Source organism: Sinohyriopsis cumingii, chromosome 14 (genome assembly GCF_028554795.1).
Source record: "Sinohyriopsis cumingii isolate HCF-2022 chromosome 14, ASM2855479v2, whole genome shotgun sequence".
In the NCBI taxonomy this organism is placed as follows: Eukaryota; Metazoa; Mollusca; class Bivalvia; order Unionida; family Unionidae; genus Sinohyriopsis; species Sinohyriopsis cumingii.
The window spans coordinates 53,795,428-53,818,546 of record NC_142974.1 but is presented as its reverse complement, the minus strand read 5'-3'; the positions used below and the strand labels follow the sequence as shown (position 1 = coordinate 53,818,546).

Here is a 23,119-nt window from a genome sequence, read left to right as displayed (position 1 = left end):
TCCATATCAGTAGGAAAGAAATATCTGGTCATGCATACCTGGTCAATAGCAGTATGACACATATACCTTATCCATAGCAGTAGGAAACACATACCTGGTCCATAGCAGTAGAACACACGTATCTAGTCCATAGCAGTAAGACAGACATACCTGGTCGATAGCAGTAGGACACATATACCTAATCCATAGCAGTATGACACATATACCTAGTCCATAGCAGTAGGAAACACATACCTGGTCCATAGCAGTAGGACACACATACCTGGTCCATAGTAGTAGGAAACACATACCTGGTCAATAGCAGTAGGACACACATATCTAGTCCATATCAGAAGGACACACATATCTAGTCCATGTCAGTAGGACACACATATCTAGTCCATATCAGTAGGACACACATACCTGGTCCATAGCAGTAGGACACACATAGCTAGTCCATATAAGTAGGACACACATACCTGGTCCATAGCAGTAGGACACAGATATCTAGTCCATATCAGTAGGACACACATATCTAGTCCATATCAGTAGGACACACATATCTAGTCCATATCAGTAGGACACACATACCTGGTCCATAGCAGTAGGACACACATAGCTAGTCCATATCAGTAGGACACACATACCTGGTCCATAGCAGTAGGACACAGATATCTAGTCCATATCAGTAGGACACACATATCTAGTCCATATCAGAAGGACACACATATCTAGTCCATATCAGTAGGACACACATATCTAGTCCATATCAATAGGACACACATATCTAGTCCATATCAGTAGGACACACATACCTGGTCCATAGCAGTAGGACACACATAGCTAGTCCATATCAGTAGGACACACATATCTAGTCCATAGCAGTAGGACACACATATATAGTCCATATCAATAGGACACACATATCTAGTACATAGCAGAAGAACACACATATCTAGTCCATATCAATAGGACACACAAAGCACATAGGTTCTGCACAAAGACCCAGTTTGTCTGCAGTCTGTAGTTATTAAATTTTGAGAGTGGATTGCATATGGCTTAAAGAAGAATTCTGTTCATTTTGGGATCAGCCATCAAGGTTGCTGTCACTGAACAATGAAAATGGTTTCAGAAACATAACTTGAATGTTCCACCATCTATGGTTACCAGACTATGGGTGGTTTGAAAAGAAGAAGTCTATTGATTTTGTGGTCAAAAGGTCAGTGCTCAAGGCCACTGGCTCAAACACTGAATTGGGTTCAACACAATAGTATGAGCTTTCTACTATGTACAGTCATGAAGCTTTGAGAATGTTTTGTACTTGGCATAAGGATGATTATATATTAAGATTATTGCTATTTTTAGATAAAAAGTTTTCCTTGATTTCAGTTTTAATATGAGATTTATTAATTTAAAGGATTCACTGGAATTACAAAGTATTCAATAATTCTTTCAGGCTCAATCACTATTTTCAGATTATTATGAATTCATTTAGAGATGTTTTGGACTATATCATTGTCATCCATCAAGACTATTAAAACAACAACACTATTTCAATCTATTTTATCTTCACTTTCAAGATTAGAAATCATTTGAACACAACTGGGATTCTTTAGGAATAATCTACACTTTTGAAGATGTAATAGAACGTTTAAGATTATTTGTGATTTAATTCACAATACAGTAAGATCCTTTTAAAGTTTCACATTGTATTTTAGGGAAATTGATTTTTTACAAAGTTTTCTAAATGTGTTGTGTTTGCTCTTTTTTGTTACCTAGTTTAAGATCAAAGAATTGTAGCAAAATTACCAGTCCTTTGGTATGGCTTGCACTTACTGTCAGGAAGAATCAAAAGGCCCTAGATCATGGACTCCAAGACGGACACTGGCTTTAACACAATGACTTGAGTTGTCTGCCATGTATTGTTATAAAACTTTGTGAATGGTTTGTAATTGAAGTAAAGAAGAACCCAAAAGAAGCTAACAGTTTGTGATGTTGTTATGGGGTTTAATGCCATTTTTCATAACAAGATAGGCTATGGATAAGTGGCCAGCCTAACTGATGGTGGAAGAACCTGGGATAACCACAGGAAGAACCATCAACCCATGGGAAGTTACTGGCAAGCTTTCTCATGTACCCATATTAACTGAGCCTGAGACTCAAACCCACAGACAGAGGTAAGATATCAGTGATCCATAATGGTGAGCACTTTAGACCATTTGGCCAGTCAGGGCCCCCTAAGACTGAGGAATGAGTGAAGAAGATGATTTCATTGGTAGCTGAACCATTTTTGACAGCTCAGTTTTAGAGATGTTTTAGGCCTTTGATTGAAAAGTGTGAGAGAGACAGTATTGGACAATATCCTTGTTTTGTATAAGCCTGTGGTGTTACATGAAGCCAGCTTTCAGCAGTGGGAACTATGAATTTCTTTAACAGTTATTTATGAGAATATATTTTACAGTGTTCTGAAATAATTGTTAATTTTGTTAACAGTGAAACATGTCAATTTCTTTAACAGTGATACATGGGGATTTGCTTAAAAGTGATGCATATGAATTTCTTTAACAATGACAGACATGAATTTCTTTAAATGTGAGATACGTAAATTTCTTTAACAGTAATATATGTAAGTTTCATTAACAGAGATACATGTGAAAAACAGTGACGTGTGAATTTCTTTAACAGTGATACATGTGGGTTTCCTTAAGAGTGATGCATATACATTTCTTTCACAGTGACAGACATGAATTTCTTTAATAGTGAGATATGTGAATTTCTTTAACAGTGAGATATGTGAATTTCTTTAATAGTGAGATATGTGAATTTCTTTAACAGTGAGATATGTGAATTTCTATCACTGTGGTATATGTGAATTTTATTAATAGTTAGATACTAGCTTAAGTTTAGGCACTGTTATTGCAGCACAGATCATATTTCAGCAGCACAGGTTTTTATCACTGAGCTACACTTAACATCACTCTTAACCAGGATGAGTGTGGTGTTGTCCATCCACTTTGTGTGTATACATTGGGGTACTTCACAGAATACTTTGTGTATATACCATGGGTACTTCATGGCATGATTTGTGTATACACAGTCAGGTACTTCAGGGCATAAATTATGCATATACAGTGGGGTACTTCATGATATACTTTGTGTATACACAGTGAGGTACTAAAGGGCATACATTGTACATGATACAGTGGGGTACTTCTGGGTATACTTTGTGTGCATATCATGGGTACCTTATGGCATGCTTTGTGTGTACACAGTGATGTATTTCAGGGCATACAGCCTTGCATATGTTCGTGACATGTTGGTGCAATGTGAGAGTACTGTCCAGAGTAACACCTAGGTTTCATACTGATTGTGGGAATTTAATGTTGGTGTTGCTGATATTTATTGTTTGAGGTAAAGGATGTGAATGATAAAGTCTTTGTGTTGTGTTCAGAATGGCCTCAGTTTTATCTTCATTCATCTGCAGCTTGTTACATGTCATCCATGATTTCACATCAGAAATGCACCTCTCTACACCTTGGATGGTAGTGTCAACTTCAATTGGGTGGCTAGATTTGTATATTTGGGTGTCATCAGCATACAATTGGTGAGACACTGGATGAAGATCTATGACACTTGAGAGATATTGAGTGACTGTATAGAATGAAAAGTATAGGTCCAAGAACAGACCCCTGTGGAACACCACAACATAGATCAACTGGGCTGGAGTGTATTTCATTTGCAGATACAATTTGTGTCATGTTGACCAATTATAACTTGAACCTCAGTAAGGCTGAATCGTGAATGCCAAATACATGCTGGAGATGGTGAAGTAATAAATCATGGTCTATTATGTCAAATGCTGCAGACAAATCAAGGAGGGTGAAGACTGTAATCTTTCTGCTATCCAACGCAGAGAGAATGTCATTAACTACTTTTAGAAGAGTAGTTTCAGTACTGTGGCAAGGGCGATATGCAGATTGTACATTGCTAAAAAGACTTTGAATTTAGACGAGATACAAGCTGGGATAGAACAACCTTTTCTAAGATTTTTGAAATGAATGGGAGATTAGAAACTGGGCGGTAGTTCTTTAAATTTTTATGGTCTAGTGTTGGTTTCTTCAGCATTGGCTTTACAATGGCAGTTTTGAAAAATGATGGGAATTCCCTGGATGAGAGAGAGATAATAATGACATCAGTTAGTGAAGGCAGTACTGAGGTAATAATAACATCAGTTAGTGAAGGCAATACTGGATCTAAGCACTCAAGCAGCAGTGATGGTGGAATTGGATCAAGTTCACATGACTTTGGTGCACTCTTCATCAGGATTGTACATACAAAATCCACAAAGACAGGTTCAAATGCTGCTAATGGTTTCCACTCAGATTCTGTATCCCAACTGTAATGTTGATGATGAGTCAATTGAAATTGTGGCGTCAAGCTTATCTCTGATGGTTTGTACTTTGTCACGCAAGAAATTTGCAAACATGTCTGGAAGGTCGACTGGAGAGAAGGTAGTTGGAAGTGGTGTAGATTTGTTCCTTGACATAAGCTTGTTAGTAATCTCGAAGAGCTCTTTGCAGCTGGAGCTTTCCATGATCTTAGTAGTGTAGTGGGCTGATTTCGCTGCATGGACCAGTATATTAAAATTGTGACATTCTTCTTAGCAGCTTCATATATTTTCTTATGAATAGTGAGTCTGGTGGAAAGCCAAACCCTTTCAGCTTTACAGTGGTCTCTTTTAGCAGTGTGAAGCTGGTCCCTAACACTGCTATACCATGGAGAACACTTTTAAATTGATACTCTGCACTTGGTAGCTGGGGCATGTTTGTCGAGCAATGAACACTTTGTGTATACACAGATACTTCAGGGCACAGATTGTATATACAGTGAGGTACTTCAAGGCATACTTTGAGTGCATTCAGTGAAGTCCTTCAGGGCATACATTGTGTATATACAGTGGTGTACTTCAAGGAATACTTTGAGTGTATTCAGTGAAGAACTTCATGGCATACTTTGTTTTTACACTGAAGTACTTCAGGGCATACATTGTGTATATACAGTGGGATACTTCTGGGCATACTTTGTGTATATACATTGGGGGTACTTCAAGGCATACTTTGAGTATATTCAGTGAAGTTCTTCAGGGCACACATTATGCATATACAGTAGGGTACTTCAGGGCATACTATGTGTGGATAACATGGGTACTTCATGGCATGCTTTGTGTATACACAGGTACTTCAGGGCATTATGTTGTGAATATACAGTGAGGTAATTCAAGGCATACTTTGAGTGCATTCAATGAAGTCCTTCAGGGCATACATTGTTTATATAAAGTGGTGTACTTCAAGGCATACTTAATGGCATATGCTTTGTGCATACACAGTAAGATACTTCAGGGCATACATTGTGTATATATTATATATAGTGGCATACTTCAAGGCATACTTTGAGTGTATTCATTGAAGTACTTCAGGGCATACATTGTGTATACACAGTGAGGTACTTCAGGGCATACTTTGTAATGGACACATAGTATTTTGTCACAGTTTCCCAGTAATATTCCCACTGTTGGATATTCAGAATAAAACAAAAAATTCAGATTCCTTCATCTTTGTCTTGCCTACTTTAGTTTGGTACTTATGCAAATGGTGCCATCATCAATTTGGTTAATGTTTTCATTTTTCTCGAAGATAGCAAGGAGGAATATATAGCTGTCATATTTGGACTGTGTAATTAGGAAAGTCTGCCATGTCATATCCATGGGATATATAGTTGTCATACATGGACTGTAGAATCAGGAAAATATGCCATTTCATATCCATGTACCACTACATTCCTTTTGACCTCAATGAATAATCAGAGATGTTGCCAGGGAATATGAATGCAGGATTGATGCAAAATTTATATAAATTAGCAGAATTGGAAAGCATTGTTGCATGAGAGCTCCCTGTATGAAACAGAGAGACGGAAACCACCCGTCATTGAGATGGAATCCGCCTGTTTTCCGAAATATATATATTCTAAATGAGGGAAGTGGCACATACCAGATGAGGGAAATATGAATATCCTAATTGAGGGAAACATGCACAACTAGATGAGGGAAACATACATGTAATAGATGCTGAAAGCAATACATACCAGATGAGGGAAACATGCACATATTAGATTAGGGAATCATGCACATACTAGATAAGGGAATATGCACATTAAAAATGAGGGAAATATGCACATTCTAGAAGAGGGAAACAACACATAAAAGATAAAGGAAATATGCACCTTATAGATAAGGGACACATACACATATTAGATGAGGGAAGGAGTACATACCAGATGAGGGAAACATGCATATACTAGAAGAGGGAACAGTCATACCATAGGAAGGAAACATGAACATAATAGATGAGGCAACACATACCTGATGAGGGAAACATGCACATTCTAGATGAGGAAAACATGCACATACTAGATGAAGGAAACATGCATATTAGATGAGGGAAGGAGTACAAACCAGATGAGGAAACATCCATATCTAGACGAGGGAAGCAGGATATACCAGATGAGGGAAACATGCACATAACAGATTAGGGAATCATGCACATACTAGATGAAGGGAATAAGTACATTCTATATGAGGGAAAGTAGCACATTCTAGATGAAGGAAACACACATATTATATGAGGGAAGGAGTACATGTCAGATGAGGGAAACATGCACATGTTCAATGAGGGAAACATGCACATATTATATGAGGGAAACTTGCACCTTCTAGATGATGGAAACATACACATATTAGATGAGGGAAGGAGTACTTACCAGATGAGGGAAACATGCACATGTTGGATGTGATGAATATCCAGACACAAGATGAGGATATATGCATATACTTAATGAGGGAAACAATCATGCACCAGATGAGTGAAGCATGCATATACCATATCCTATATAGAATCTTGGATCTTGGTATACATGATATTTAGCTGGTACTAAATAAAATGGTGTCCATCTCATATCTAGTATGGCCAACATGACTGCAATCTTGGAAATCTTGTCATGTCTTCTAGATGGAAATCCATATTACCATGATATCTTCACCAGAAGTCTAAAAATGAGATCGTGTTGGTCTGTGTGTAGGCCAAATAAAACTTATTTGGTTTTGGTTCTCTATCAACCTTAGGTTTTCTTGATGAACCTACATGGGGGGGGGAAGTAGGTAAAAATAAATAAAATTAAGGAGAAAATAAATAATAAAAGTATGTAACTGCAATGAAATTTAAATTCAAGGTATGAATGATTCTTATTATTTTTAGCTTATTCTTTATTTAAATTTATGTGGTGTTCACTCACAGGGTTTTTATGATATCAGGTTTTACATCCACTATGGCCATTATGGTGTTGATTTTACAAAAGCAGGCATCCTTAATGAGGATGATTTTTTTCTTTCATGTAAAGGGATATGAATCTGCTAATTAAAGGAAAAGGAAAAAATCACAGTAAATATAGCACTTATTAATTGTTAAACAGAAGAGTGCCAAATCCTTCCAGGGACTCTTGTTTGTTTGATATCAAGGTATAGGCATCTGCAAAAATTTAAAGACAAGAAGAAAAAGAAGAATCACAATAAACATAGCACTTATTAATTGTTAGCCACCATAAAACAGTTCTCTCTTTTTCTTACAGGGTGCAACATAAATGCTTTTAGGGAAGAAACAAAACCAAGCCAGCTGAAGGTCCTGCAGATTAGTTTAAATTAATTTAAATTAGTTTTAAGTTGCACATATATATATAACAAGATATTTGCAGTATACAATTTTTATTATATAGGAAGAAAGAGAGATGACTGTTGAAGGACTCATAGTATTAATTCACTTTCCAAACTTCAGTTCCCATAGTAAACCTATGCGAACACCATGATATTAAAAACTCAATAACTTTGAATTTCTGGGTGTTCATGATGAAACAGTATAGATGCTTCCTGGATGACAACTCTGTGTAAAGAATAGGATATGAGCTGAGGCAATTTCTAGACTTGCATTTGTTTGAAACGTGTCCATTCAATTCTGCACCAAAGAGTCCAATGAGTGTTTCAAACTCAAGACTGTTAAAGGACTGAAATTCCATTAATAAAACAATGACACTATATTTTTCCAGTTACAACCTGCATGAGCACTCAAAAATACATTTTACTAAAATTTACCTCTCATTATCAACCATTCCTGACCAGCCAACCCCATATATACTCCTTTATCTGCACCCATTTCCAGACTGGTTCCCATTTTTCCATACAATCAGTACCATGTATCATGAAGTGTTAGGTAAATATTGTATGATGGCTGTTTCGTCCCCTCTCCCTTTCTTCTACTACTCCCTTCATTGTCTTTTTTGGCCAAGGGGGAGCTACCCACTTTAGATAAAATCTTTCCATCATTAAGCAAAAACCACATGAAGCCGCCAGTTTATAATGATAGACTGTGTTATACATAGACACCTTATAGTGAGAGAATGTTATAATTAGAGAGTATTATACTGAAATACCTTATCATGAAAGACTATTAAAGTAAGACACTTTAATTATGTACTTTTATATTGTGTGCTTGACCTCTGTCTGTAATTGAGGGTAGAGGTTAGGCCTATCTGGCTTTTGTCTTGTTGTTTTAAGATATTTACTAAAACTTGAGTTCAAGGACTAATTTTGTTTATGAACATGATATGTCCTGGAAGTAAACTTATTGACAATAATTTGGAATTTTCCATTAGTTTTAGAAAATGCTATTGCAAAATATATATATATATATATATATATATATATATATATATATATATATATATATATATATATATATATATATATATATATATATATATATATATAAAACTAGGTATTGGTAATCAGTGTCTTCAGTCCTATCTTAAGTTCAGTCTGTGGAACATTCCGCATGCAGATGGTATTGAAGCGTGCAAATATTTTCTTGATAACAATCCTAATAATAGCACACTATCTAGCGAAGATATTTGTAAAATAATAAAAAAGTTATCTTGGAAAATAATTATTTTCAATTTAATAATATGAATTACATACTTATAATGGGTATTAATATGGCTCCTATATACTTTTCCCTTTCATGGGTGAATTAGAAAAGGATTTTATTCAAAACGAAAAGTTTAATCCATCTCTTTGGTTCAGATTTTTAGATGACATATTTATGATCTGGAAGCAATCAACTGAAGAACTGAAAAAAATGATTGATCGCCTAAATCATTTTCACCTGATGATTCAATTTACTTATACTGCATCTAGTATGCATGTTTCGTTTTTAGATGTAAATGTAATAAAAATATTGATAACACTATCTCTACAAATATTATTAAAATGCAATCTAATGATTTGAAGAGCAGAGCAAAAGGGACAGATAACACTTATTTTTCGTTAAGTACAGAAGCGTAGTTGATCAAATAGAAAAGTTGAAAACTTGTAAATTTTATAAATTTAATAAGTTATTAAGTTGAAGAAAAACAAGAATAAATAAAACCTTAACCATGTGGCTATATCTCAGAATTACTATATATGATCCTTGGGGCGACTTCTCCAGACGAAGTGGGGCGACTTCTCCAAACCGTTGCGAAATTTGTAAATATATACAATAGCCGAGTCGATATCGACAGAAGCAGCTTGTTGGAGGAAAATGGTGGACGTAAACAGTGCCTGGAGGTGTGTATAATAGCGCTCGCTGATTGGTCAATCAAGCAGAATGATTGACAACTGGCAATAGGTCAATTACTGTTGCATTCAAATAAAATACTAAAGGAATGCTTGTTGATGTTTTGGACTAAAACAATCCTTTTCAATTAGGAATAACTCATTCAAATACATTCTGAATTGTCATTGTGGTACATCAGGACATTCAAGACTTTTAGTTAAAGACTTAAAGACTCCTGGTACATCAGTACATTCGTGACTATTGTGATTATATCATAACATTCTGTATTTTGGACTTGGGATAGGAAGATTTAGGATTATTTGGGATTTAATTGTTCCTTCTAAACTTTAACTTTGCAACTCAGAGAAATAAATTGTTTGTTAATTTTACTTAAATTGTTGGTTTCACTTCTCTGTTATATAGTTTAAGACCTCAGTATATTTGTGACAATTTATAGAAAGAGACTATTATGCTGAGACACTTTATAGTGAGAGACAATTATACTGTAACTTGAATTATTAAGTGAGAGACTGTTATGCTGAGACAATTTATAGCAAGAGACTTATACTAAGACACTTTATAGTGACAGACTCTTATACTGAGAGGAACATATAGTGAGAGACTTATACTGAGACACTTTATAGTGAGATACTGTTATAAAGAGACTATAGTGAGAGACTTATACTGAGACACTTTGTAGTGAGAGAGACTTATACTGAGATACTTAATAGCAAGAGACTCTTATACTGAGATGCTTCATAGGGAGAGACTGATATACTGAAAAATGTATGGTGAGAGACTGTTGTGCTAATACTTCATAGTGAGAGACTGTTATACTTTCTTAGTGAGAGACTATTATACTGTGACATTTTTAGTGAGAAACTGTTATATTGAGACACTTTATAGTGAGAGACTGTTATAGTGAGACACTGTATAGTGAGAGACTATTATACTGTGACACTTTATAGTGAGAGACTGAGACTATATTGTTCAAATTCAGGCAATTGTTGCACATAACGCAGCAAGTACTCAATTCATTGATTTCTACTGACCTGGATTAGACCCACAGGGTGAGTTGCTAGTTTATTTAAAATGACACCATTTTAATAGGCCTATTAGTAGGCTGTAATCCAGGATGTTATCCATGAATCACAAAAGAAACTCACTACAGTGGATTACTTGCCTGCAATAACCTGTGACAATTGGATGTGAAGTGTGTAGCTAGGTGCCATCTACACCAGCTCCAGAGAAACACGGTCAATATACTTTACACACTTTATGTTCATTTGAAACTGTATATTGTTGATGCCAGTTCATGATTGCTTCCCCAGCATGATCAGTGATGCAGACTAGGTTGAATCCCCCTCTTGTATGTGATAAGAGGCAATGAATGGTGGCAGAATAGGCCCAAACTACACTCTTGCATGTCATGAGGGCAATGACTGGAGGAAGAATAGGTCCAAAACACACTCTGCGTGTCTTAAGGGCAATAAATGGGGGCAGAATAGGCCCAAAGGACCATCTTGAATGTCATGAGAGGCAGTTAATGGAGGCAGAATAGGCCCAAAGTGCCCTCTTTAATGTCAATTAATGGAAGCAGGAATAGATATGGCTCAGTAGTTGGAGTGCTGGATATGTCAATGAAAAGGTGCAGGTACAGATCCTCCCATAAGATCAGTCTGTGATGGATACCATAATATGCATATAGGCAAGGCACTTTATTTCAGTTGCACCAGCCCTAAATATCTCACAGTTGATGTCATGAAACACAAAATCAAACCAAACCATGATTGCATGAACCTGATTTTGATGGATGGATGCTTTGGACTGTCATTAACCAATAAAAAGACAATTTATTTGACTGAATGTCATGAACATCAGTTTGGATATATTCTGCTATTGATAATTATTTTTTAAATTATATTGATTATATTTTTCATGATCAATTATGTTATTCAATTAAATAATTTTATTTTAATGACAATGATAAAGTCCAACATCAGCGTAACTTAGCAAGATGTGTATTAGTTTCCACAGAGAGAGAGAGAGAGAGAGAGAGAGAGAGATATTAATAGATGGTAAAGTTACTGAGAAAATGAATATGATGTATTTGCAACTGCATAGCTGAGTTCTGGGAAATGGACATAATAAAATGCCATTTACACAAATACAGGCAGAATTATCTGCCATAAAAAAAAGAAATACAATAAAGAAATGATCTAGAAAATGCAGTGAATTCTTTCAGATCTTGCATTGACATTTTTTCTGAAGACTGAACAGAAAACATTTAAAAAAGTTCAAAGCAAAAATCTTGATTATAATACTATCTTTATTAGTTGTTGTTGTTGTTGTTGTAGGGTTTAACACCATTTTTCAGCACACGATAGGCTGTACATGGTGGCCAGTATTAATGGTGGAGGAAGAACCCGGATAATCCCCAGAAAGAACCACCTACCCTCGAGAAGCTACTGGCAAGCTTTCTCACATACTCACATTGGCCGAATCCGAGACTCGAACCCACACAGACAGAGGTGAGATGGCAGTGATCCGTAACGGAGAATGCTTTAGACCACTTGGCCACTCGGGGCCCCCCTATCTTTATTGGCATCAGCATTTACAATGATTAGGGCATATACATACGTACAGCACATTGTATCTCATTCTTAATCCCAAGGTCCTTGCCAACAGTTGGAATGCATTTAATGGCACCAGCCCGCTCAGGGTTGGGCTGTATTATTTTACATGTATGTTAGTTGTACAGTCTGTATTAAGTATTTTGTTTAGCTCAGGTTTGTTTGCATGCCGTATACATACTTATATACATAGAACTATGAAAATTGGTGAGAAGGTGCATCTTGATGAGTGCTACAACCTAATTACAAAGTTTCATCATATTGACCCATATTTAACATTTCTCTGTTATGTTTTTTTATGTTTCAAGACTTATAACAAAAGAAGGTCACTGTGATGTACATTTAATATTTTGTTGGCATAAATTAATCTTATATTTTGCATTATATATATATATATATATATATATATATATATATATATATATATATATATACACACACACATACACAAAAAAACAAATATATATATAAATATTTTGTGTTTTCATTGTTCATGCAAGAATCTATAAACTAGATGATTGTATGCATCTTTATTACCAGGATAGTACCACTCATGCAAGCAAAGTCACTTTGTATGTATCTCAATTAGTACTAAATGAGTAAGCAAAGTCATATTGTATGCATCTCTATTATTACTACATGGGTAAGCAAAGTCATATTGTATGCATCTCTATTAGTACTAAAATTGTATGCATCTCTATTATTACTACATGGGTAAGCAAAGTCATATTGTATGCAGCTCTATTAGTACCATACGGTTAACCAAAGTCATATTGTATGCATCTCTATTAGTATCACATGGTTAAGCAAAGGCATAATGTATGCATCTATATTAGTACCACATGGTTAAGTAAAGTCAGATTGAATGCATCTATATTAGTACCACATGGGTAAGCAAAGTCATATTGTATGCATCTCTATTAGTACCACATGGGTATTCAAAGGCATATTGTATGCATCTCTATTAGTACCACATGGTTAAGTAAAGTCAGATTGAATGCATCTATATTAGTACCACATGGGCAAGCAAAATCATATTGTATGCATCTCTATTAGTACAACATATATAACCAAAGGTATTGTGTCCCTTATTTCTTATTTTACAAGACTTAGCTGGCTTTACATTTACCATGTGATTAAACAGCTTATTTGCATGCTATTTACATACAAAATCATGAAACTTGGTGAAGGTAGCATCAAGGTTCTACATGAGGGAGCATACACATACTAGATGAGGGAAAAAAACATATACTAGATGAGGGAAATATATGCATACTAAATGCGGGAAACATGCCCATACTAACTGAAGATAAATATGCACTTACTAGGTGAGGGAAAGTAACATACCAGATGAGGGAAACATGTATATAATAGATGAGGGAAGCAGCACATACTAGATGAGGGAATATCTACATACGTGTTAAGCAAACATGCATATGCTAGATGAGGACAGCATGTACATTCTTGATGAGGGAAACAGACACATGCCAGATGAGGGAAACATGCACCTTCTTGATGAGGGAAACATATACATATTAGATGAGGGAGAACTTACCAGATGAGGGAAATATGCACATACTAGATGAGGGGAATATCCAGACACTAGATGAGGAAACATGCACATACCAGATGAGGGAAACAATTATGTTCTATATGAGGAAAACATGCACATTGTAGATGAGGGAAACATAAACATACCAGATGAGGGAAACAATCATATACCTGATGAGGCAATCATACACAAACCAGATGAAGGAAAAAAATACATTCTATATGAGGAAAACATGCACATTCTACATGAGGGAATCATGCACACACTAGATGAGGAAAACATATATCTACTATATGAGGGAAGCACCACATATCAGATGAGGAAAACATGCACAAGTCATGTTGATTGTGGGAGAGATGCATATACTATATAATGGGGGTGTGTGTGTGATCTGGATTTTTAATGTAGCTTTAATTATTTTTCGGTCATATTGCTATGATGTCTGCATTGTGGCAGTTTATAGTGATGTCTAGCACTGGGGTGTCCTGCAACAGACAGGTAGCATGATGTCCCACCCAGTCACATTATCCTGACACCAGGCCAACCAGTCCTAATACTAACCTCTTAATGCTGAGCGCCAAGCAAGGCACCTGTTAATACCATTTTTATAAGTCTTTGGTATGACTTGGCCAGTGATCAAACCCATGATCTCCCACATCTGAGGTGGATGCTCCAACCACTAGGCCACCAGAGTGGTCCCACTATATGATGGGAATATCCTCATACCTGATGAGGAAACATGCATATACTAGATGAGGACAGCATGGACATTCTAGATGAAGCACGCATACCAGATGAGGTATACATGGACATTCTAGATGAGGTAAACATGGACATTCCAGATGAGGGAAACATGGACATTCCAAATGAGGGAAACATACACATACCAGATGATGGAAACTTGCACCTTTTAAATGATGGAAACAACACAGATGAGGAAAGGAGTGCATACCAGATGGGGGAAACAAAAACATTCTAGATGAGGAGAATATCCAGACACTAGGTGAGGAACCATGCATTTATTACACGAGGAGAGCATAAACATTTTCGATGAGGCAAACATGTACATTCTAGATTAGAGAAACAGGCACATACCAGATGAGAGAAACATGCACATACACTATAGATGAGGGAAACATGCACATGCTTGATGAGGGAAAGCAATACAAACAAGATGAGGGAAACATGCATATACTACATGGGGAAAACATGCACATACTGGATTTTGGGGATTATCCACATACTAGATGCAGAAACATGCATATACTTGATTTTGGGGATTATCCACATACTAGATGCAGAAAGATGCACATACTTGATTTTGGGGATTATCCACATACTAGATGCGGAAACATGCACATACTTGATTTTGGGGATTATCCACATACTAGATGAGGAAACATGCACATACTTGATGATGACAGGATGCACATTCTAGATTAGGCAAACATGCACATTCTATATGAGGTAAACAGGCACATACCAGATGAGTGAAACACACATTCTTGATGAGGGAAAAATGTACATTCTAGATGAGGGAAACAGACACATACCAGATGAGTGAAGTGGCACATACTAGATAAGGGACACATGCACATACTAGATGAGGGAAACATACACATACTAGATGAGAGAGGCAGCACATACCAAATGAGGGAAACATGCACATTCTGCATGAGGGAAACATGCGCATACAGCATGAAGGAAACATACACATACTAGATGAGGGAAGCAGAACATACCAGATGAGGGAAACATGCACATTGAAGATGAGGGAAACATATACATTCTAGATGAGGGAAGCGGCACGTACCAGATGAGAGAAATATGAATATCCTAACTGAGGGAAACATGCACATACTAGATGAGGGAAACATACATGTAATAGATGATGAAAGCAATACATACCAGATGAGGGAAACATGCACATATTAGATTAGGGAATCATGCATATACTAGATAATTTCAAAATGAGGGAAACATGGACATTCTAGAAGAGGGAAACAACACATAAAAGATAAGGGACACATACACATATTATATGAGGGAAGGAGTACATACCAGATGAGGGAAACATGCATATACTAGAAGAGGGAAGCAGTCATACCATAGGAAGGGAACATGAACATATAGATGAGGCAACACATACCTGATGAGGGAAACATGCATATTCTAGATGAAGGAAACATGCATATTAGATGAGGGAAGGAGTACAGATGAGGGAAGGAGTACAGATGAGGGAAGGAGTACATACCAGATAAGGAAACATCCATATACCAGATGAGGGAAACATGCACATACCAGATTAGAAAATCATGCACATACTAGATGAGGGGAATAAGTACATTCTATATGAGGGAAACATGTACATTCTAGATGAAGGAAACACACATTTTATATGAGGGAAGGAGTACATATCAGACGAGGGAAACATGCACATATTCAATGAGGGAAACATGCACATATTATATGAGGGAAACTTGCACCTTCTAGATGATGGAAACATACACATATTAGATGAGGGAAGGAGTACTTACCAGATGAGGGAAACATACACATGTTGGATGTGGGGAATGTCCAGACACTAGATGAGGAAACATGCATATACTAGATGAGGGAAACAATCACACACCAGATGAGCGAAGCATGCATATACCATATCCTATATAGAATCTTGGATCTTTGTATACTTGATATTTAGCTGGTACTAAATAAAATGGTGCCCATCTTGTATCCAGTATGCCAACATGACTGCAATCTTGGAAATCTTGTCATTTCTATGTCTTCTAGATGGAAATCCATATTAACATGATATCTTCACCAGAAGACTAAAAATGAGATCTGTGTAGGCCAAATAAAAACTTATTTGGTTTTGGTTCTCTACCAACCTTTGGTTTTCTTGATGAACCTACATGGGGGGGGGGAGGAAGTAGGTAAAAATAAATAAAATTAAGAAAATAGATAATAAAAGTATGTAACTGCAATGAAATTTAAATTCAAGGTATGAACGATTCTTTTTTTTTAGCTTATTCTTTATTTAAATTTATGGGGTGTTCACTAACAGGGTTTTTATGATATCAGGTTTTACATCCACTATGGCCATTATGGTGTTGATTTTACAAAAGCAGGCATTCTTAATGCAGATGATTATTTTCTTTCATGTAAAGGAATATGAATCTGTTAATTAAAGGAAAACGAAAAAAATCACAGTAAATATGGCACTTATTAATTGTTAACGAGAAGAGTGCCAAATCCTTCCAGGGACTCTTGTTTGTTTGATATCAAGGTATTGGCATCTGCAAATTTAAAGACAAGAAGAAAAAGAAGAATCACAATAAACATAGCACTTATTAATTGTTAGCCACCATTAAACAGTTCTCTCTTTTTCTTACAGGGTGCAACATAAATGCTTTTAGGGAAGAAACAAAACCAAGCCAGCTGTAGGATGAGATTTGCTGTCTATGAGACACTACAGTCACTGAGCCATGCATGTTTTTGAGGTTGTATTCAAGAAGCATTGAAAGATGCAGTGGAAACAGCCACTTTAAAGGTAAGAGAACCAGGATAAAAAGATTGTATTTTTCAGTGACTATTGCTGCAAATGTGAAATATTAACTGACTAGGTTCATCTGTTATGTATGTAAAATGGAATGCTTGCATACTATTGAAAGGACCAAATATATATTGCATATTTATTTATTCATCTCATAGGAAGACCATATAGAATGAAGAATGAGATATTTTTCTTTAACAGTTTTTCTATTTTAAAATGATCTGTCATATCCATTGAAGAAATGTAACCATGCTAACCATTGTCTTGTATAGTTAGCATGAGTGCTAATATTGACAAATAAAGGGAGACAACTGCAAGTACTTATTAACATCATTTGGAATTTTAGTTGTGATTGAACAACAAAATGCATAGGGTTCCTGCACTTTGCTTGGAAACCACAGAAAATTGGACTTTTGAACATTGATAGCTCTGCTGTTTTAATATGTAAAATAAAATATGAGGTTTTATATTAGATCTTTCATATGAGTAATATTGTAAAATTCCGTTTAAACTTATTCTCATCTGTTGTTTTGAATACATGTGTAAAATTGTACATGCATCTGTGATTGTGTATGTAAATTGGTTAATTCAGTGTGAGTATAGGGAGGTATTTGTGTGTATATAACATTGGTGTTTGTGGACTATTTGATTATAGGAAGGTATTTGTGTGCATATATAGCATTGGTGTATGGGGACTGTTTGAGAATAGGGAGGTATCTGTGGTGGATATAACAATGGTGTATGGGGACTGTTTGAAAATAGAGAGGTATTTGTGGCTTTTACAACATTGGTGTATGGGGAGTGTTTGAGAATAGAGAGGAATTTGTGAATGTATGTAACATTTGTGTGTGGGGACTGTTTGAGAATAGGAAGGTATTTGTGGTGTATAATGAACATTGGTGTATGGGGACTGATTCTTTTTCTACTACCGACATGGTGGCTACTCTCTTGAATTGAACTAGTGTTTGCTTTGTTTTCAGATTATCTGGTAGACACTTAGAATGTGTATGTGTAAACCAGTTATTGTACCATTTAATGATTAGGTACAATATATGGTAGAGGAATGGGCACAAAACTTTGATTTGGAATCTCTCTGGGTTTTACATTCCTGCCAAAAGGCAGAGCATATTGTCATTACATCCATCTGTCGCCAATGTGATATCTATACAATAGTTTCTGTTGTCATTAATCTACAGTTATCATTCTTTGTGGATGGCTTTTACTTGAGGCAAGGAAAAGCATTATTAAATTGAGGATGAAAAGGTCAAAGGTCAGAGTCCTTAACTGTAGATGAAAATTGGTTTCTGCATAATAAGTTGAGCTGTAATTTGCCATGGTATCTCAATTGTATGGATATGAGACTCTTAATCCAAGAGTAGCGAGTTCAATACCTGACCATGCCATCCCAGGTTGGAAGCCTCAGTGTGACTGTCAGACAGGCATTAGGCCAATATAATGCTAAAGCATCATTAAAACCAGCAACAAAAATATCCATCATTGCTTGCCAAATGTTACGGCTCACTCTTGTTTGGTGTAAGGAACAAAGCCGTTGATTTTGGAGTCAAAAGGTAACGGTCAATGTCACTTCTCTGAATGAAGAGAAATGATTTCCGCATATTAACATTATTTCAATCAATCTTTATAAATGTCTTGCATTAGGGATAAAGAAAAAGCCTTTCGTGTTTTGGGCCTAAAGGTTAGGTTCACTGACTGCAACGAAGATGGTTTCCATATAATAACAATAGTTTTATATTTCAAGCTTTGGAAAGGGCTTGCAAACAGGGTGAGAATAAAGCCTGTTGATTTGGTGGACTTCTGCTCATAGACCATAGTCACTCTAAAGAAGAAAGATTATTTCTGCATGGAGTGTGTGTGTGTGTGATTTGTATTTTTAATGTAGCTTTAACAATTATTCATTCATATCGCTATGATGCCTGCAATTTGGCAGTTTAGAGGGATGTCTAGCACTGGGGCATCATGCCGCAGATATGTAGCATGATGTCTCACCCAGTCACATTATCCTGACACCAGGCCAACCAGTCCTAACACTAACCTGTTAATGCTGACTGCCTAGAAAGGTGACTGTTAGTACACTTTTTATAAGTCTTTGGTATAGCTCGGCTAGGGTTCGCACCCACGACTCCCACATCCGAGATGGACAGTGTAACCACTAGACAACCGGAGTGGTTATATTTCTGCATGGAAATTTCAGTGATCAGTATAGAACATTATTACACATGGGGCAGGTGTATAATATTAATATTACACTAATTGTATTTTAAAATGTTATTTTCAAATTTGTATTTTCAAATGTAGTTTTTCATTGTAAATAGAGCTGATCTAGAAATTTATAATGCATTTAAATAATTATCAGTTTACTATTATGTCATATTTTGATTTGATTATTAAATTTTAAATCAGTTATGAAAATTATGTTAGGTCTTTGTATATAAATTAATGATCCAAATTTTTTGTCCTATTCTCTCTGTCACATACATTTTGATAAACCTTATTTAGGACATTTCCTTTATAGAGTTTTTAAATTAACGTTGATTGTTAACCACTTGGAACCACAGGTTTTAAAATTTAAAATTTAAATTCATAAATGTTTTTGTCAAATACAGCACAAAATCTAATTTTCATATATTTGACAGATTATTTAATATAATCAGTTTTGCTTATGATATAAAATAAGAGTAATTTATCCACAAAAAACACAATAAAAAAAGGAAATGTGCTCAGCTTTAAATGTAATTTATCTATTTTACCCTTTCATAATAGCCTGGATGTGCCAGTTAACCATTACCATTGATTCAAATGGAGAATGCATTGATTCTGTCACTAGCTAAGTATGAATAATTATTTATTTTTACTTACAAGTAAGAGAGAAAATCACTGTGAGGGACTCTTGATTGTTTGATCTTAATAGGTATCTGTACTCAGAAGACAAGAAGAAGAATATGGGCACTTATTAGTTGTTAGCCAGTAGAGCATCATCCCCTTCTAGGGACTCTTGGTCATTTGATATTAAGGAATAGGTTTCTGCTAAATAAAAGACAAGAAGAAGAATCAGACAAATCACAATCAGTTTAATACTTATTAACTGTCAAACTGTTGAGTGTCAGTCCCAGCAAGGGACTCCTGTTTCTTTGATGTTCCTCAAACATGTATGTTATTTAAATGACATGAAGAATAATCACATTAAATCAGCCACTTTTTAATTAACTGCTATATAACTTTTGTTTTCTCTTTTTTCATACAGGGTGCAGCGAAAATGGTTTTAGAGATGAACAGGAACTTTTAGGCCATCTGAAGAATATGTTTGCTCTCCAGAGGCACCTACTGCCCGCATGTGCTGGAGAAAGGGGAGGGGCGGGGGCCAAGAGTAGCCACTTTAAAAACAAGTGAACTGGAATCACATAATTCAATTTCTCAGGAAATATGAAGAAAAAAAAATCAGAAATTATGAAACATTTTTATCTCTTCTGAACTGATTACGACCATCTATTGTACAGAAAAATGGGACACAGGCATATTCTTGAATTGACCAAATATATATCGGATAATTAAGTATTCAGTTCATGAGGAGATAATATAGAACATGTAAAAAGATACCTCTCAGAGGACGTTTTTCCTATCCTACTACATGTACAGCAATTTGTCATATCTATTGAGATATTGGAACTTTTGTGCTTGTAACATACTGTCTTGTAATGTTTGGATGAATAATCATTATGCCTGTGTAGAAGATTCTTTTATCTACATTACAGTCTACATCACACATCATTGTCAGGAAAGTCTACATTACAGTCTACATCACACATCATTGTCAGGAAAGTCTGCATTACAGTCTACATCACACATCGTTGTCAGGAAAGTCTACATTACAGTCTACATCACACATCGTTGTCAGGGAAGTCTACATTACAGTCTACATCACACATCATTGTCATGGAAGTCAACATTACAGTCTACATCACACATCATTGTCATGGAAGTCTACATTACAGTCTACATCACACATCATTGTCAGGGAAGTCAACATTACAGTCTACATCACACATCGTTGTCATGGAAGTCTACATTACAGTCTACATCACACATCATTGTCAGGGAAGTCTACATTCCAGTCTACATCACACATCATTGTCATGGAAGTCTACATTACATCAAACATCAGACATCATTGTCACGGAAGTCTACAATTACATCAGACATCATTGTCAGGGAAATCTACATTACATCAGACATCATTGTCAGGGAAGTCTACATTACATCAGACATCATTGTCATGGAAGTCTACATTACAGTCTACATCACACATCATTGTCAGGGAAAGTCTACATTACAGTCTATATCAGACATCATTGTCAGGAAAGTCTACATTACAGTCTACATCACACATCATTGTCATGGAAGTCTACATTGCAGTCTACATCACACATCATTGTTAGGGAAGTCAGCATTACAGTCTACATTAGACATTATTGTCAGGGAAATCTACATTACAGTCTACATCACACATCATTGTTAGGGAAGTCAGCATTACAGTCTACATTAGACATCATTGTCAGGGAAGTCTACATTACAGTTTACATCACACATCATTGTCACAGAATTCTACATTACAGTCTACATCATACAACATTGTCAGGAAAGTCTACATTACGGTCAACATCAGACATCATTGTCATGGAAATCTACATAACAGTCTACATCATACAACATTGTCAGGAAAGTCTACATTACAGTCTATATCAGACATCATTGTCAGGGAAGTCTACATTACAGTCTATATCAGACATCATTGTCAGGGAAATCTACATTACAGTCTACATCACACATCATTGTCAGGGAAGTCTACATTACAGTCTACATCATACATCATTGTCAGGGAAGTCTACATTACAGCCTACATTAGAGATCATTGTCAGGGAAGTCTACATTACATCAGACATCATCATCAGGGAAGTCTACATTAAAGTCAACATCAGACATCATTGTCAGGGAAGTCTACATTACAGTCAACATCAGACATCTTTCTCATAAACGTTATATTACAGTCCATATCTGGCACTATATTGACTGATCAAGGAAGAAAACAGCATAAATTTAACAGTATCAAACAAACTTTATTGTTCAACCAAGGGACATAACTACTTTAGAAAACCCATAATTGTTCAGTTTCAAAATTAATAGTCTTAAGTAAAAGGTTTAGTTCCAAAGGAAATCATTCTATTAAAATTTATAGCTGTGCTACAATAATATGCAAATAAAAGTATTAAATATTTTATATTATTTATTTGTATTAAGAGGTACAGTAATACGATAATAAAATTCTCATTAAAATCTATTCGTTTCTATTGTTTGAAATAATTATATTTCTGTATATATATTTGGACATATAACACAATTAATTTTAATATATGTTCTCTACATTTGTTTCTCAGTACTGACCTTTCCACTGTGTGACAATCAATACAAATCATATGTTAATCAAAAATACCTTCAAACATGACTTCACGGTGAAGTTCTTGTCAAAGGTTGACCTGCATTTTTTTGAGATGCTGGACTGTAAACAGAGCAGCATGTAAACTGAACACAGATTTCACTTCTGGATCATCACCAAGGTCTGATTACTCACTGTGCACTGTTGCCAAAATACACATGGACAACCACACCCTAAGCTCTTATTCTCAAGAAT

At 35.7% G+C, this 23,119-nt stretch overlaps 1 long non-coding RNA gene across 3 annotated transcripts in view; it reads left to right on the top strand.

Annotated features, from left to right (window-relative positions):
* Positions 1-6,285: 6,285 nt before the first annotated feature.
* LOC149783819 (uncharacterized) overlaps positions 6,286-23,119 on the top strand; it is a 233,072-nt gene continuing 216,238 nt past the window's right edge. The window contains exons 1-3 of one of the 3 annotated variants that reach the window (XR_016413678.1): positions 6,286-7,709; positions 17,257-17,412; positions 20,678-22,710. This is a non-coding gene — a long non-coding RNA (uncharacterized LOC149783819). Of the gene's footprint in view, positions 7,710-13,367; positions 17,413-20,677; positions 22,711-23,119 lie in introns of those variants that run through there. The other 2 variants (XR_016413677.1, XR_016413676.1) reach the window with 2 other exon arrangements.